Raw genomic sequence first — 17,492 nt, forward strand, 5'->3', positions numbered from 1 at the left:
TTACCTGTAAAATAAATCCTAAGCTAAGTTACAATTAAACCTAACACTACACTATCATTACATTAATTAAATAAATTAGTTACAAATAACTACAATTAAATTAAATTAAATAAACTAACTAAAGTACAAAAAATAAAAAAAGCTGTTACAAAAAATAAAAAAAAAACCTTACAAACATTTAAAAAATATTACAACAATTTTAAGCTACTTACACCTAATCTAAGACCCCTAATAAAATAACAAACCCCCCCAAAATAAAAAAAATCCCTACCCTATTCTAAATTAAAAAGTTCAAAGCTCTTTTACCTTACCAGCCCTTAAAATGACCTTTTGTGGGGCATGCCCCAAAGAATTCAGCTCTTGTGCCTGTAAAATAAAAATACAACCCCCCCAACATTAAAACCCACCACCCACATACCCCTAATCTAACCCAAACCCCCCTTAAAAAAAACTGACACTACCCCCCTGAAGATCATCCTACTTTGAGTCGTCTTCACTCAGCCGAGCCACCGATGGAACCCGAAGAGGAGATCCGGAGCGGCAGAAGTCATCATCCAAGGGGCGCTGAAGAAATCTTCCATCCGATGAAGTCATCATCCAGGCGGCGCTGAAGAAATCTTCCATCCGATAGAAGTCTTCATCCATGCGGCGTCTTCAATCTTCATCCATCCGGAGCGGAGCCATCTTCAGACGAGCCGACGTGGAGCCATCCTCTTCTTCCCAATGACTACCGATGAATGGATATTCCTTTAAGGGACGTCATCCAATAGAACAGCCAATAGAATGCAAGCTCAATCTGATTGGCTGATTGGATCAGCCGATCGGATTGAACTTCAATCTGATTGGCTGATTCAATCAGCCAATCAGATTTTTCCTACCTTAATTCCGATTGGCTGATAGAATCCTATCAGCCAATCGGAATTGAAGGGACGCCATCTTGGATGACGTCCCTTAAAGGAATATCCATTTGTCGGTAGTCGTCGGGAAGAAGAGCATGGCTCCGCGTCGGCTCGTCTGAAGATGGCTCCGCTCTGGATGGATGAAGATTGAAGACGCCGCATGGATGAAGACTTCTATCGGATGGAAGATTTCTTCAGCGCCATCTGGATGATGACTTCATCGGATGGAAGATTTCATCAGCGCCCCTTGGATGATGACTTCTGCCACTCCGGATCTCCTCTTCGGTTCCATCGGTGGCTCGGCTGAGTGAAGACGACTCAAGGTAGGATGATCTTCAGGGGGGTAGTGTTAGGTTTTTTTAAGGGGGGTTTGGGTTAGATTAGGGGTATGTGGGTGGTGGGTTTTAATGTTGGGGGGGTTGTATTTTTCTTTTACAGGCAAAAGAGCTGAATTCTTTGGGGCATGCCTCGCAAAAGGCTCTTTTAAGGGCTGGTAAAGTAAAAGAGCTTTGAACTTTTTAATTTAGATTAGGGTAGGGAATTTTTTTATTTTGGGGGGGTTGTTATTTTATTAGGGGGCTTAGATTAGGTGTAAGTAGATTAAAATTGTAATATTTTTTAATTGTTTGTAAGTTATTTTTTTATTTTTTGTAACTTAGCTTTTTTATTTTTTGTACTTTAGTTAGTTTATGTAATTGTAGTTATTTGTAGGTAATTTATTTAATTAATGTAATGATAGTGTAGTTTTAGGTTTAATTGTAACTTAGCTTAGGATTTATTTTACAGGTAATTTTGTATTTCTTTTAGCTAGGTAGTTGTTAAATTGGTAATAACTATTTAATAACTATTCTAACTAGCTAACATAAATACAAAGTTACCTGTAAAATAAATATAAATCCTAAAATAGCTACAATGTAATTATTAATTATATTGTAGCTATCTTAGGGTTTATTTTACAGGTAAGTATTTAGTTTTAAATAGAAATAATTTATTAAAGTATAGTGTAGTGTTAGGTGTAATTGTAACTTAGGTTAGTTTTTATTTTACAGGTTAATTTCTCCTTATTTTACTAGGTAGCTATTAAATAGTTAATAACTATTTAATAGCTATTGTACCTAGTTAAAATAAATTGAAAGTTGCCTGTAAAATAAAAATAAATCCTAAGATAGCTACAATATAATTATTATTTATATTGTAGCTATATTAGGGTTTATTTTACAGGTAAGTATTTAGTTTTAAATAGAAATAATTTATTAAAGTATAGTGTAGTGTTAGGTGTAATTGTAACTTAGGTTAGTTTTTATTTTACAGGTTAATTTCTCCTTATTTTACTAGGTAGCTATTAAATAGTTAATAACTATTTAATAGCTATTGTACCTAGTTAAAATAAATTGAAAGTTCCCTGTAAAATAAAAATAAATCCTAAGATAGCTACAATATAATTATTTTTTATATTGTAGCTATATTAGGGTTTATTTTACAGGTAAGTATTTAGTTTTAAATAGAAATAATTTATTAAAGTATAGTGTAGTGTTAGGTGTAATTGTAACTTAGGTTAGTTTTTATTTTACAGGTTAATTTCTCCTTATTTTACTAGGTAGCTATTAAATAGTTAATAACTATTTAATAGCTATTGTACCTAGTTAAAATAAATTGAAAGTTGCCTGTAAAATAAAAATAAATCCTAAGATAGCTACAATATAATTATTATTTATATTGTAGCTATATTAGGGTTTATTTTAAAGGTAAGTATTTAGTTTTAAATAGGATTAATTTAGTTAATAAGATAAATATTATTTAGATTTATTTAATTAATATTTAAGTTAGGGGGGTGTTAGGGTTAGGGTTAGACTTAGGTTTAGGGGTTAATAATTTTATTATAGTGGCGGCGGTGTAGTGGGGGGCAGGATAGGGGTTAATAAATGTATTATAGGTGGCAACGGTGTAGGGGAGTCAGATTAGGGGTTAATAAGTTTAATATAGGTTGCGGCGGGGTCCGGGAGCGGCGGTTTAGGGGTTAAACTATTTATTTAGTTGCGGCGAGGTCCGGTATCGGCAGGATAGGGGTTAATAACTTTATTATAGGTGGCGGCGGTATAGGGGGGGCAGGATAGGGGTTAATATGTATCATGTAGGTGGCGGCGGGGTCTGGGAGTGGCGGTTTAGGGGTTAACATATTTATTATAGTTGCGGTGGGCTCCGGGAGCAGCAGTTTAGGGGTTAATCAGTTTATTAGAGTGGCGGTGGGCTCCGGGAGCGGCGGTTTAGGGGTTAACATATTTAGTATAGCTTGCGGTGGGGTCCGGGAGCGGCGGTTTAGGGGGTAATACATTTATTTCGTTGTGGCGGTGTAGGGGGGGACAGATTAGGGGTGTTTAGACTCGGGGTACATGTTAGGGTGTTAGGTGTAGACAGCTCCCATAGGAATCAATGGGATATCTGGCAGCAGCGAACATGAACTTTCGCTATGGTCAGACTCCCATTGATTCCTATGGGATCCGCCGCCTCCAGGGTACGCTGGGCTGGAAAAGTGCCGAGCGTACCTGCTAGTTTTTTGATAACTAGCAAAAGTAGTCAGATTGTGCCGTACTTGTGTGCGGAACATCTGGAGTGACGTAAGAATCGATCTGTGTCGGACTGAGTCCGGCGGATCGAAGCTTACGTCACAAAATTCTACTTTTGCCGGTATCTAGGGCTTGATAACAAAAGCGAATCAGCCTCGCCACAAATACGCTGCGGAATTCCAGCGTATTTGAGGTTGACGGCTTGATAACTAGGCCCCAGAGTGTAGAGTCACTGCATGAAACATATATAGCATGCACTGTAATTCTCCCATCTTCATTATTTTTTTGTCTATGCCTGGGTGGTTCACTTGGGGTGGATGCCAGAGAATCGGCGGGGCACGTTCCTTGAACCCCCCAGGCGGAGGCAAAAGAAATAGTGTAGATGGGGGAATTACAGTAAATCAGGCTTTATCCCCAGCCGCTTGGGTAATGTCCGTTTTACCAGTAGTTCTAGGATTACCCGGATTTCTTACGTTACCCGTAACATATATATATATATATATATATATATATATATATATATATATATATATATATATATATATACAACAGCAATTTAAAATATGGGGAGGCGAAAAGTGAGTTTAAAATCCTCCACTAAATCCAAAATGTAGAGAAAATAACTCATTGTGTAAACCATTTACAAATCTAGACAAGTCAGAAGACTTGCTTTTATCCCAGAAACTCTCTGATTACACTGTTTCCAATGCACCAAAGGATTCTGGGTGAGATATGCAAATGAGGTTCACAATGACTCACTTTTTTACTTCTAACCCCGAACGATCCACTTACAGTTTCTGAAGTCCGGACATCCAGGCGGCAAAGTCTTCATCCAGGCGGTGAATTCATCATCCAGGCGGCAAGGTCTTCATCCATCCAGGAGGCATCTTCTATATTCATCTCGGCGGCATCTTCTATCTTCATCCCGGTGGCGTGAAGCGGGTCCATCCAGAAGACATCTGGCGTGGAGCATCCTCTTCATACGGTCGCCCCCATAAACTGAATCTTCAATGCAAGAGAACCTTTTCAAAATGGCATCCTTTGCATTCCTATTGGCTGATTTGATTTTTGAAATTCAAATCAGCCAATAGGATGAGAGCTACTGAAATCCTATTGGCTGTTCAAATCAGCCAATAGGATGAGAGCTACTGAAATTCTATTGGCTATTCTATTGGCAGCTGCAGGAAGTTGGTGAGAGTGAATCTTCTTTTGGATGGATATATATATATCTGTTTATTTAACGTGCGCAAAATAGGCAAATATGCCCCATTACGGGCTGCAGTTTGGTAGCTTTGCTGCAACAATGAATAATACCTGTTATAACAAAAGTGTGTCATGGGGTAGCAGAATAGAGATCGTATAGGATGTTTATTGTGAATGTGTTAAATATGAATTGGAAGTTCAATTAGAATACATTATTAAATACTTGTAAATTGTTACGGTAGGATTGCAACATTAAGGAGTTGAAAAGAAACTGTTCTCATTGCTGATTTTTAGTGTAAGGAGGGGGCGGCACAAAAAGAAATCTAGCATATAAATATAAGAGAAGAAAGGTGGGCATGTATGAAGCCCTGAAGAAGGGGAGTAATAAGTGAAACCCATAAGGCCACACCCACCTTATGCTACTAGGCTGTTTACGTTAGTGGAAGCACCACCGAGTGGATTTTTGGAGCATCTTCACTGATCCTTTCCCTGACAAATGGATTTGCACTAAATATCAACAGATAGTGGATCTCCAAGGACAATATTCGACTGCAGAGAAAGTGGATTGGAAATGGACGCTATACACCCGATGTGGTCTCCAAATAGAGCGTACATATACTTCACATTGTTTGAGGGTACTTCTACCTTTTAACCCTTATTAAAAAATGGTCAGATAGTGTAAATATTAGCGTTAACGTATTTATGTTGTGTTTAGTGCGCATTTATTTATACAATTTTATATTCTACACTATGTATTCACTTTGAGCGAACGTGTTTATTTTCAACTTGTAATTTGTGCTTATGTTAGTGCAGGAGCGATATTGGTTATCGCAAACCGCACTAACAATGGAGTGTCACTTGTAATCTAGCCCTATATTATTAATTTACTGCTTTCCCCTCACCACCTGAAATATTAATTCTCCTACCCTTAAACCACTTTTGCCCTCATGTGCTTCACTTTTACCTAAACTCTTTCTCTCCTCCCTTCACCACATCCAAAAAACACTCACAATACTGCAAATTTTCTATCTCATCTTATGTTACTCTCCCTCCTGCTAATGCTAGCTGCTGGTGATATCTCCCCCAATCCTGCCCCCCACACACAACTTCTTAATCTCAATTACCCATGTATGCCTTTTCATAGACCTAGAAACCAGAACTCTTGGAACCCAACTCCAATTCCTTGTGTATCTAAAGTCAACACCCTCTTTACTTTTGCACTATGGAACTCTTGCTCTGCTTGTAATAAGTTCACTTTGATCTATGGTCACTTCATTACCCATTCCCTTAACATTCTGGCTCTGTCCCTCAGGCTCAGCCTCCCGGCTGCATTTTCGCATTGATTTTCCACCTCAGCCACCATCCTAGGCCTTGAAACAGACAAGGAGGTGGTGTAGGTATTTTACTTTTATCTCTATACCTTTCAACAAATACAACCCATCTCTTCCCTCACATTTTACTCCTTTAAAACCCACATGATTTGATATTAGCTCCCCTCCTACTACGTGTCACAGTTACGGTATATATTGCAACCTGACTCCCCACCTCAATTTCTTGTTCATTTTGATGCCTGGCTACCTTATTTATTCTCCTCAGACACGTCTGTCCTCCCTTATCGATCTACTGCAATCTGGAATTCTCCACCAAAATCTAAAGGCCACTTCTCTCTAATAATCCTTCTTAATGTGTTTGCTGCATATGATAATGCTGACCACCCTCTATTTCTCCAAACCCTCAATCATTTGCCATTTGTGATATATCCCTCCTATTTGCCTGACTGTACCTATAGTGTAGACTTCTCTGGTGCATCCTCTGCCCCTTTACCACTTCCTTTTGGGGTACCACAAGGCTCTGTCCTTGGTCCCCTACTCTTCTCAATCTTAACTTTGTATTATGTTCCTTAATAAAGTCCCAGGAGTTTCAGTAAACTTTGTATGCTGATGACAACCAAAGCTACCTCTCTGCAACAGACCAATTCCCTTCCTTGCTAACTCGTGTCACTGTCTTTCTAATGTTTCATCCTGGATGTCCTCTCTCTACTATAACCTAAATCTCTCCAGAACTGATGTGGTTCTAAATTTAAATATATTTTTGTTTAATTTTACTTTCATGATAAAAAAACTCTAAAACATAACAACCATAACAACTAAGGGCAAGCGATATTAGTGCTCCACTTTGTAATACAAGTGCACTATAATGTGCACTGGAATTACAAGTTAATCACAATGCAAATGCGAGCATGCTTCCATAGGCTCCTATGGGAGCCGCACATCGTATGCTGACTGCATTTATCATTGCACAAGCAGTTCTGGTGAACTGCATGTGAAATGCTGCCCACTGCAGATTCACGACCAATCGGCCGCTAGCAGGGGGTGTCAATCAACCCGATAGTATTCGCCGCGAAACAGTTAATTCAGTCCCATTTTGTATTTACTATAGGATAGATAGATAGATAGATAGATAGATTGATTGATAGATAGATATATAGATAGAGACAGACAGAGAGACAAATTAGATAGATAGATAGATAGATAGATAGGTCATTTGTTTAAAGGAATAGCAAAGTCAAAATTAAATGTTCATAATTCAGATCATGCAATTTAAAAAAAATTCCAACTTACTTATACTATGAAATTTGCTTTGTTATCTGATATCCTTTGTTAAATAGTAAAGAGATAGGAAGACTGAAAGGTGCTTAGGAGTATGCATCTGTCTTTAGCAGTCTATTGCAGTGGAGTTTGCATATATATATATATATATATATATATATATATACAGTATCTCACAAAAGTGAGTACACCCCTCACATTTTTGTAAATATTTTATTATATCTTTTCATGTGACAACATTGAAGGAATGACACCTTGCTACAATGTAAAGTAGTGAGTGTACAGCCTGTATAACAGTGTAAATTGCTGTCCCATCAAAATAGCTCAACACACAGCCATTAATGTCTAAACCATTGGCAACAAAAGTGAGTACACCCCTAAGTGGAATTGTCCAAATTGGGCACAAAGTGTCAATATTTTGTGTGGTCATCATTATTTTCCAGCATTGCCTTAACCGTCTTGGGCATGGAGTTCACCAGAGCTTCACAGGTTGCCACTGGAGTCCTCTTCCACTCCTCCATGACAACATCACGGAGCTGGTGGATGTTAGAGACCTTGTGCTCCCCCACCTTCGGTTTGAGGATTCCCCACAGATGCGCAATAGGGTTTAGGTCTGGATACATGCTTCGCCAGTCGATCACCTTTACCCTCAGCTTCTTTAGCAAGGCAGTGGTCATCTTGGAGGTGTGTTTGGGGTCGTTATCAAGTTGGAATACTGCCCTGCGGCCCAGTCTCTGAAGGGAGAGGATCATGCTCTGCTTCAGTATGTCACAGTACATGTTGGCATTCATGGTTCCCTCAATGAACTGTAGCTCTCCAGTGCCAGCAGCACTCATGCAGGCCCAGACCTCGACACTCCCACCACCATGCTTGACTGTAGGCAAGACACACTTATCTTTGTTCTCCTCACCTGGTTGCTGCCACACACGCTTGACACCATCTGAACCAAATAAGTTTATCTTGGTCTCATCGGAGCACAGGACATGGTTGCAGTAATCCATGTCCTTAGTCTGCTTGTCTTCAGCAAACTGTTTGTGGGCTTTCTTGTGCATCATCTTTAGAAGAGGCTTACTTCTGGGACGACAGCCATGCAGACCAATTTGATGCAGTGTGCGGCATATGGTCAGAGCACTGACAGGCTTACCCCCACCCCTTTAACCTCTGCAGCAATGCTGGCAGCACTCATACTTCTATTTCCCAAAGACAACCACTGGATATGACGCTGAGCACATGCACTCAACTTCTTTGGTCGACCATGGCAAGGCCTGTTCTGAGTGAAACCTGTCCTGCGAAACCTCTGTATGGTCTTGCCCACCGTGTTGCAGCTCAATTTCAGGGTATTGGCAATCTTCTTATAGCCTAGGCCATCTTTATGTAGAGCAACAATTCTTTTTTTCAGATACTCAGAGAGTTCTTTGCCATGAGGTGTCACTTCCAATGACCAGTATGAGAGAGTGTGAGAATGATAACCCCAAATTTAACACACCTGCTCCCCATTCACACCTGAAACCTTGTAAAACTAAGGAGTCAAATGACACCGGGGAGGGAAAATGGCTAATTGGGCCTCAATTTTGACATTTCCACGAAGGGGTGTACTCACTTTTGTTGCCAATGGTTTAGACATTAATGGCTGTGTCTTGAGTTATTTTGAGGGGACAGCAAATTTACACTGATATACAGGCTGTACACTCACTACTTTATATTGTAGCAAAGTGTCATTTCTTCTGTGTTGTCACATGAAAATATATAATAAAATATTTACAAAAATGTGAGGGGTGTACTCACTTTTGTGAGATACTGTACATATACTTTCCACTATACTTTCATTATTTATTTTGTTCTCTTTTCCTGTAATTTAAATTGTTGCTTTTTTTTTTTTTATTCCACAGAGTTTCTGTAAATTAATGGACGCCACCATGTCTAAACTTAAGGTTTAACCTTATCTCACTGTCCTGCTGCAAACAATTAGGGACATGGCTATAAAATATATTATACAAACAAGGTTGTTTGCCTGGTTTCTATATCTTTCTATCTTTCCCTAATTGTTCTCAGCAGAAAACAGAGTTAAATAGAAAACTAGTTCAAATGTGGCGGCACCCATTACTTCATAGAATCTAGAGTACTTTATAGAGACTAAGGGCTCCATTTATTAAGCAGCTGATGCTGCTTCGGAGCCCCATCGTTTCAGGTCCGCCTGAACCGGAAGTTAAGAAGTAGTGGTTGTAAGATTGACAGCCCCTGCTAGCGCCCAAATGGCCGCCAGTGAGCAGGGGTGACATTGCACAAGCATTTCACCATAAATGCTGTCGAAATTAGGCAAGGTCGAGTGGACAGGATTTGCTACAGCATATCATGTCCGCTCGCCCTTTAATAAATTTACCCCTAAACCTTTAAAATGATATTGTCAATATTTAAACAACTAATATAATTATAACAATACAGCTGCATATTATTCTAAGGCTAATATTTGCTTTGAATAAATCATTATGTCTAGCTTCTATTTACTGTTTAATAACCCTTTAAGCAAGCGTCGTTGGAAAGGGACAATTTACGAAAATGTGAGTTGTTGGTCAGTAAGATACTTCCAATAAATAAAAAGTATTATAAGTCTACTTAAGCATTCAACAGCTGTTTCATAGTTAAACTTATGCATTTTCAAACCTTGAAGAATCACTTGACTGTATCCCTTTAAATGCATTCATACTCTGGAATCACATTCCAAAACATGCCCTCTGTCTTATGTAAAGAAAGAAATAAACCAAAACATTGTGTTCTTTCAATAACATCCAAATATAAATCCAAAATATATTTAACATCCTAAATCCGTCTACCTCCAGGACCATAAAATGAAACTACTAAAACACCTGTACAGCATAGATTGCTTTTAGATGACTTATTGTATAGGTGAGCTTGGAACAAAACAGAGCAGAAATTGTATGGCTGGTCTTAATGCACATAAAAATTTAGATAGTGTGTGACAGACTGAACACAGTTGATTGTATTTGAATCATATAGCATCTTTATGCACTGTCAGCAAGTTGTAAGTGCTCCAGACATAAAATCCGGCTTTAATAACTGAATGAAACTGCAATAATAAATAAAATAATACCACTCTGGTGCATGAATGAATTACATTGCAAAATAGTGCATTTTACAATTATTGTTACCAAGCCTTTTATGACAACAGTTTTTAAAGGGATACTAAAGGCAAACATTATCTCCCTTTCATTGCATAGACATGCGCTATTCAAACTTGCGCACTGTGGGGCATATGTATCAAGCTCCGAATGGACACACCTGCAGTTTGTATTTACCATATGACACTGTGTTGTGGGAAAACTATTTCATTGTAGATGACTAAAAAGCTCAAGTATATATATATATTTTTTTTTTTTTGGGGGGGGGGGGGGGGATACTGACTGAATTTAAACCAGTAGTGTTAAATTGTCATACTAATTTTCTGAATTGCATATAACATTTAAATAAGGGATATCAAAACACCTTAAAATAGAAAGTAAAAAATTGGTTCCTTATATATAATAGTTGTGCTTCCTTCATACGAGCTTCCATTGTAATGCATGCATGCATCCAGAGACTAGCATAAAGATTCTAAATATTTAATTGTTGCCCTGGAATTACCCACAATACCACAATATTTCTAGAACAGTAAATTCCTCCAGGTGAGATTGGCATTGCTATATTTAATAAGCTGCAATACCTTTTCCCAGAACAGTATGTAACATAGCTAGCATTCCAATCATTGTTATTTGTATAGTTAAACAAAAGGTACCTTTATTCCAGTTTTTATGCTATTATATGGTATTTTTTTTTACCTGACCTCCCTTAGGCATTTGCACTCCTTTTTTCCATAGAGTTTTATTCAAAATTACCTCTATACTTTTCCCTATAGTTACAAGATTAAATGTCAACAGATTGTTAACATATATATATCTACATTTAAAAATCTTGATATATACATATCCATATTTAAATGAGCATTGCTTAGACACCACAACATTGTATTTATGCCATTTTGAATGTTGGTATAAGAACATGCCAGCATAAAATATTGTTGAATTGTTTTTAAAAAATAATTTACAGTTGCAACAAATTAGTGGTTATTAACATATTTTTCTCGATTAGCATTTCATCAAGTTCTGATAGCTTATGAAAGTGTTAAAGGGACAAGAAGCCCAAAAAAATTCTTTCATGATTCAGATAGAGAATACAATTTTAAACAACTTTCTAATTTATTTCTCTTATCTTATCTGTTTTATTCTCTTGGTATCATTTGTTGAAGGAGCAGCAATGCACTACTGGTTTCTAACTGAACACATGGGTGAGCCAATGACAATCAGTTTATATATGCAGCCACCAATCAACAGCTAGAACCTAGGTTCTCTGCTGCACATGAACTTGCCTAGATAAACATTTCAGCAACGGATAACAAGAGAAGGAAGCACATTAAATAATAGAAGTAAATTGGAAAGTTGTTTGAAATTGTATTCTATATCTGAATCATGAAAGAAAATTTTTAGGTTTCATGTCCCTTTAAGCACACAGGAATTTGTCTGCTAGTAATTTAATATTTCTTTGCATGATATTGTACACAACCATTTTCTATCATGCATATAAAAGAAAAAAAAAAATGTATATATATATATATATATATATATATAAATATATTTTTATTTTATTTTAAGCTAAGTACTGCAGTATTGTATTCATATTTCTTACTTATCCTTGATTGCTAATGTGCGCTGGTATTACAAGTTAGTCGCAATGCGAACTCAAACTCGCGAACTCGCGTTTGCATTGCATGGAAGCCTTGCGCTCACGAGAGCACGCTTCCATAGGCTCCAATGGGAGCCTCATTCTGATGCCGTCAGAGATGGCATCAGAACATCACACAGCGAAACGGGTAAGTAGCGCAGTGATGGCAGCAAATTGTAAATATTTATAGATATATATGCTTATATACATATTTATGAGTGTATATCTGTATATACACACATTAACACATAACTATATATGTATATAAGCATATCCATATATATTTACTGGAAACATACAGTTCCCATAGACCGCAATGTAAAGGAACTTTTCAGTGCTGTTTTTTTTCTAACACCCAACTCCCACAAACTTTAAAGCCCAAAACTGCCTAGTGCAGTTATTTTTTATTTAATTTTTTTTTTTTTTTTTTTTAAATAAAACAAACTATAATGCCCTCTATTTTGAGGGCATTTGGGGAACTTTTAGAAAAATAACCAGAGATCAGATTTCTGAGCGCTAATTGCTAGTGTGAGCTGGCAGTAGCAATAACCAGCCACTTGTAATGGCTGATTAATTATCAAGCGCCCACAAATGGGCAAAAAATACCTCCACAGTAATCTCTTTAACTATTTAGGAATAAGAGTTATAAGATTTATCTAGATTTATAGTATTTAGTCTCCCTAGGATTTATGTGTACGTTATATCCATTCTTCTGGTATAGACAACCAATGTAACAAAGTTTGATTGAACTGCAACATGCAATTGATTTTTTAGCATGCAACTAAAGTTTTTTGTTAATGTTTTGTTAAACAAAATGTTCTTTCACAATATTGTAAATGGCTAAATTGTATCACTCTATGTGTTGGAAAACACTGAATGAATTTGTAAGATAGGCATGATCGCTCTGTCTCAGTTAATTTAAGAGGTTTGGTATAAGTAGATATTTGGATTGGCTAAAATGGAAACCGCTCCTCTAAAGGTGTAGCAATAAAAGCCGGTAACTTGAGGTGATTGACAGTCCTGATGAGGCCCCTATTTCGCTCAGCATTATGGGGCGAAACGCACATTGACTCTTCTAAAAGCAGCTATTAGTGTACCTGTGGAACAAGCAGCTGGCCTGAGCCTGCCCAGGAAATTCAATTTCAAACTGAAGAAGCAAGCCTGGTTCTTGCGGTAATCAAGCGGTTCTAACAAGTCGTCTGGATACGGTTTATGCACAGAGGCAAGGAGTTCACCTGCAAAGTTTGTGTCCCTAGTGAGCAAGGAGATACATTTTGGAATAGGTGAGATAAGGATGTCGGAGACTCATGTCCCGGTCCGTTATTCATAAGCCCTGTGATTTTGTTTTCTCGGATGCTGCTGCAATATCTACAAACAGGTCTGTTTCATTATTTCTGGTTTGCACTACTGAGATATGGTTTATCTGCTATCAAGCTGTATAAGTCTCCAAGTTAAGTTAACAATAGAGGACGTTTTTACCTCGGTTAACACATACTGCTAAAAATATGCTTGCAGGATTGTTTAAACAGTTGGATTACAAAGTCGGTCTATACTGCAACTAACTGAGACACCTGATCTCTCCTTTCCGGGACTTATATTATCTGTTAAAAAGGACTTTATTTTTGTCCTGATCATGGAGGAATCTATGTAAATGTTAATCCAGTCTAACATTTTAGTTGAGAGTTTGTTAGTTGTGTGTTTCCAACCCTTGCTTGCTGCATGTGTTTTCATGTGCTTGTGATGACACTTTGATATGTTTGATATGCAATACCTAAAACCCACTGCAGTGGTATGTAGCCGTTTATCTTGTTTTAGCAACTCTGCAATAAACTATTTGCATGTGATTGAATCTTTGCATGTGCAGTTCATTTTATTGGATTTGATGCTGTTCCGCAGTCTTACATATCTAAGAATTTAGATAAAATGGGTTATAATTTGAGTGCTGAAATCCCCTACTTTAGTCATGGTATCTCATATAGCTCTACCATGGTTTCTTATCTATAGTGTACTGGAATAAATATATATATATTAAATGCTTGAGCACATTTGAATAGTAAAAACTAATTTCTAAAATAACATTGGTTAATCCCTAATTTGCATCCAAATGTACTTATTGCTGAACTTGCTTTATCTGTTTATTGGTTCTGCAGCAGTGAGGATAGGACAACCTTCTCTGACAGCAAAGGGGAATTACCAAGATATAATTGATAAGCCAAACAATTTTATTACAAGACCAGAGACTCCTATTTTTATGCATTACTCTTTCTTTACTACTCAATGCAGCCTTTTAAAGAACAAGATATATAAGATAACATAACATTCACATAATAAGAACATAACATAGACTTATTATAGTGAGAAAAAACAACCAATCAGTACAGAGCATATACTATAAACAGAGCACCCAATTAACATACTTCCTCTTTCTTTTTGCTGCTCACTCAGATAAGTAGTGCAGTCATAATAATATTATTATTCATTATCATTATTGTTATAATAAATATTTTGTCCCTTTTATCGTTATTTCCGTTTCTGTTTCTCATTCATTTCTATATTTTGTCCTTTATATATATGTATCTTTCTCCGGTTTTTTCTTTTTCCCGGTTTTTTCTTTTACCTAATATCCTTATTCTACTCCTCTATTGAGCGTTATCTTACCTCTTATTTATTTTCCTCAAATTCTTTATATCGTTCCCACTCTGTGTTTTATCCCTCTGCATGGTTTTTTCCTCTGCATGTTTTTCCTTCCCTCAGTCCGGTCGCCATTTTGTGGGCCGTCCCTACCCGCCCACTTCTGCCGACATAGCAACCTTGTCTCCTGTCAGCTGTACCTCTGCTGTGAACCGAGTGGTAAATTTGTATCTTTTCCACTCGGTCCTGACATTGCCTACAATTACAATATAAGAGATTTCTCCTCAGCCTCTGTGGCCATCTTCTGGCTGTTATTTTCATTACATTTACTGTGTATTTTTGCTATATACCAAACGCAATAAGGTTAACCATTTGAACCAAATATTTTACCTCAGAGAAAAAATTTTCTTGCCTCTCAATACCCTGTTTTGTTAAACTTTTAAGTTTATATATAAAAAATTTTGTGCTTTCTAAGGGGATTTGATATTTAATTTATTAATTCTATATAGTTTTTACTTCACATTGTTTTTTCTCTAACACTATAAACAATGTCTGAAGCTCAATCTAAATCACCTCCTTTGACCTTACACACAGTACAATCAATGATTGACTCCTCTATGAACAATTTATTTAATAAAATGACCTCCTTGATAGGAGAGAAACAAAGAAAAATATCTTTAAAAAGAAAGAACCCTTCCATTGCTTATAAGGCAAGTAAAAAACTCATTGAAAAGTCTCGCCAATGTTTAACTGAGACTAATATTCCTCACAGCAAAGGAAGAAAAACCGCTGTTAACAGAACCCTGCACCCTGAGGGTAACCAAACAGGGGATACTCATGTATGCAAAAAATTAAAATTTAAGTCAAAAAATATTATTGATAATCCATCTTCAGATTCTGAGGAATCAGATGGTGACGAATACACTGATATCAATTCAGATAACCTAAATGATTCGGATAATTCCGATGGCTCCCCGGCCGCTAAAAAACCTAAAAAGAAAGCCAGAAAATCTGTTGAATACAGTGAGGATGAAGAGGACTTTTTAGACTGTTTGGGTAACCCTAGATTTAAACCTGATGACTTACACCATCCCCGGTCCGCCGAGTGGTGTCCCCCCCTGGATTTAGCTAAATTTATTGACCACCAACTACGTAAACCCCTAAAAAAGCAAACCCGCAACAAAATGAAAGCTGAATGTCCTCGTCCTCTGTTACCAAAGAACGCTTCCATCACCCCTGAAGTTGACCCCAAAATTTTAAAATTCATCGGTTCTCCAGGATATAAATTGAAAAAAGGAATTGATAGATCCTGGAAAATTTGCCAAGATAAACTTTTAGATTCAGTTGGTCCCCTCACAAAATTATTCGAATTATCTGAACAAGGCGTAGCCGAAAATTGCCCTTTGGACCCCTATGTGGTCAGAGAATGGGTTCAAACACTCCTGTGTTTTATTGGGAATACAAATTGTGCAATGTCTGGAGAAAGAAGACGTAATATCTTGAGGAAAATAGACCCGAAAATTTCTGACTTTTCCTCAAGTAATATTGCTTCAGACAAAAAAGGTCTTTTATTTGGAGATTCTTACTTAAAGGACTTAAGCCAATACGTAAATACTTTCTCTAACCTAAATAAAGTGAAAACTTCCGTTAAGAAAATCTTTTACCCCAACCAGGGTTTCTCCGACAAGGCCGGGAGAGGCAGAGGCCGCTTTCCCGGCCGCCAAACCTTCTTATCCAGGTCTCATTACTATCCCCAACAATCACAATACCAACACCAGTTTCAATCTCAATTCCAAAGAGGTTTCTCTGATCCATCCACTTCCTCCTTCTTTCCAACAAGAGGTCGCCCCTGGATTCAGAGAGGTTTTAGGACCAGAGCCAGAGCTAGACAAGCTCCAGGTAAGTTCTTCACTTCCCCCCTACACCCTTTCTTTCCCAGAAAAAATTGGAGGCAGACTCGCCCTGTTTACTCAAAATTGGGCGGCAATTACTTCAGACCCTTGGGTTTTACAAACTGTATCAGGTATCCTCATAGAATTCATATCTCCCCCAATTCAAGTCTGTCTTCCACACCCAATTCAATTTTCTCAAGAAGACTCTCTTTTGGTCAAGAAAGAAATTTCTTCTCTCTTCTCCAAAAAAGCAATTCTTCCAGTTTCCAATCCCCAAGATTTTTACCTAAGCAATTTATTCTTGGTAAAAAAGAAAAACAATCAATTCAGACCTGTCATAAACCTAAAAACATTAAATACTTTTGTAGTTTATCACCATTTCAAAATGGAAGGTATTCACTTATTAAGAGAATGCCTAAGAGGAAACGACTGGTTGGTCCGATTGGATCTCACAGACGCATATTTAACCGTTCCAATCGCCCAAGAACATTGGAAATTCTTGACTTTCCGTTGGGAAGACCAGTTTTGGAATTTCACTTGCCTTCCCTTTGGTCTGTCCTCTGCTCCTTGGATTTTCACCAAGCTACTGAAACCTGTAGTGGCCTGGCTGAGACTCCGAGGAATTCGTCTAATAATTTATCTGGACGATATTTTGATTATGGACCAAGATTTCCACTCTCTTCAGAATCATCTATTCACCACAATTTCTTTGTTAGAATCATTAGGTTTCATTGTGAACAAACAGAAATCAGTCCTTATACCCACAAAGTCTTTGATTTTCTTAGGCTTCAAAATCAACTCTATTCTCTCTACTCTGAGTCTTCCTTCAGACAAAGTAAAGAATATCAAAAAAGAAATTGCCAAAACTTTATCCAAAGATTTAGTTCCCATCAGAACCATAGCCAGAATAGTAGGGTTACT

The 17,492-nt window shown here is 37.4% G+C and overlaps 1 long non-coding RNA gene across 1 annotated transcript in view; it reads right to left on the reverse strand.

Annotated features, from left to right (window-relative positions):
• The window catches only part of LOC128637970 (uncharacterized), a 169,655-nt gene extending 154,862 nt beyond the window's left edge, over nt 1-14,793 (reverse strand). Inside the window, exon 1 of the long non-coding RNA XR_008399022.1 lies at nt 14,707-14,793. This is a non-coding gene — a long non-coding RNA (uncharacterized LOC128637970). The remainder of the gene's footprint in view (nt 1-14,706) is intronic.
• Nucleotides 14,794-17,492: the final 2,699 nt, after the last annotated feature.

Source organism: Bombina bombina, chromosome 1 (genome assembly GCF_027579735.1).
Source record: "Bombina bombina isolate aBomBom1 chromosome 1, aBomBom1.pri, whole genome shotgun sequence".
Lineage (NCBI taxonomy): Eukaryota > Metazoa > Chordata > Amphibia > Anura > Bombinatoridae > Bombina > Bombina bombina.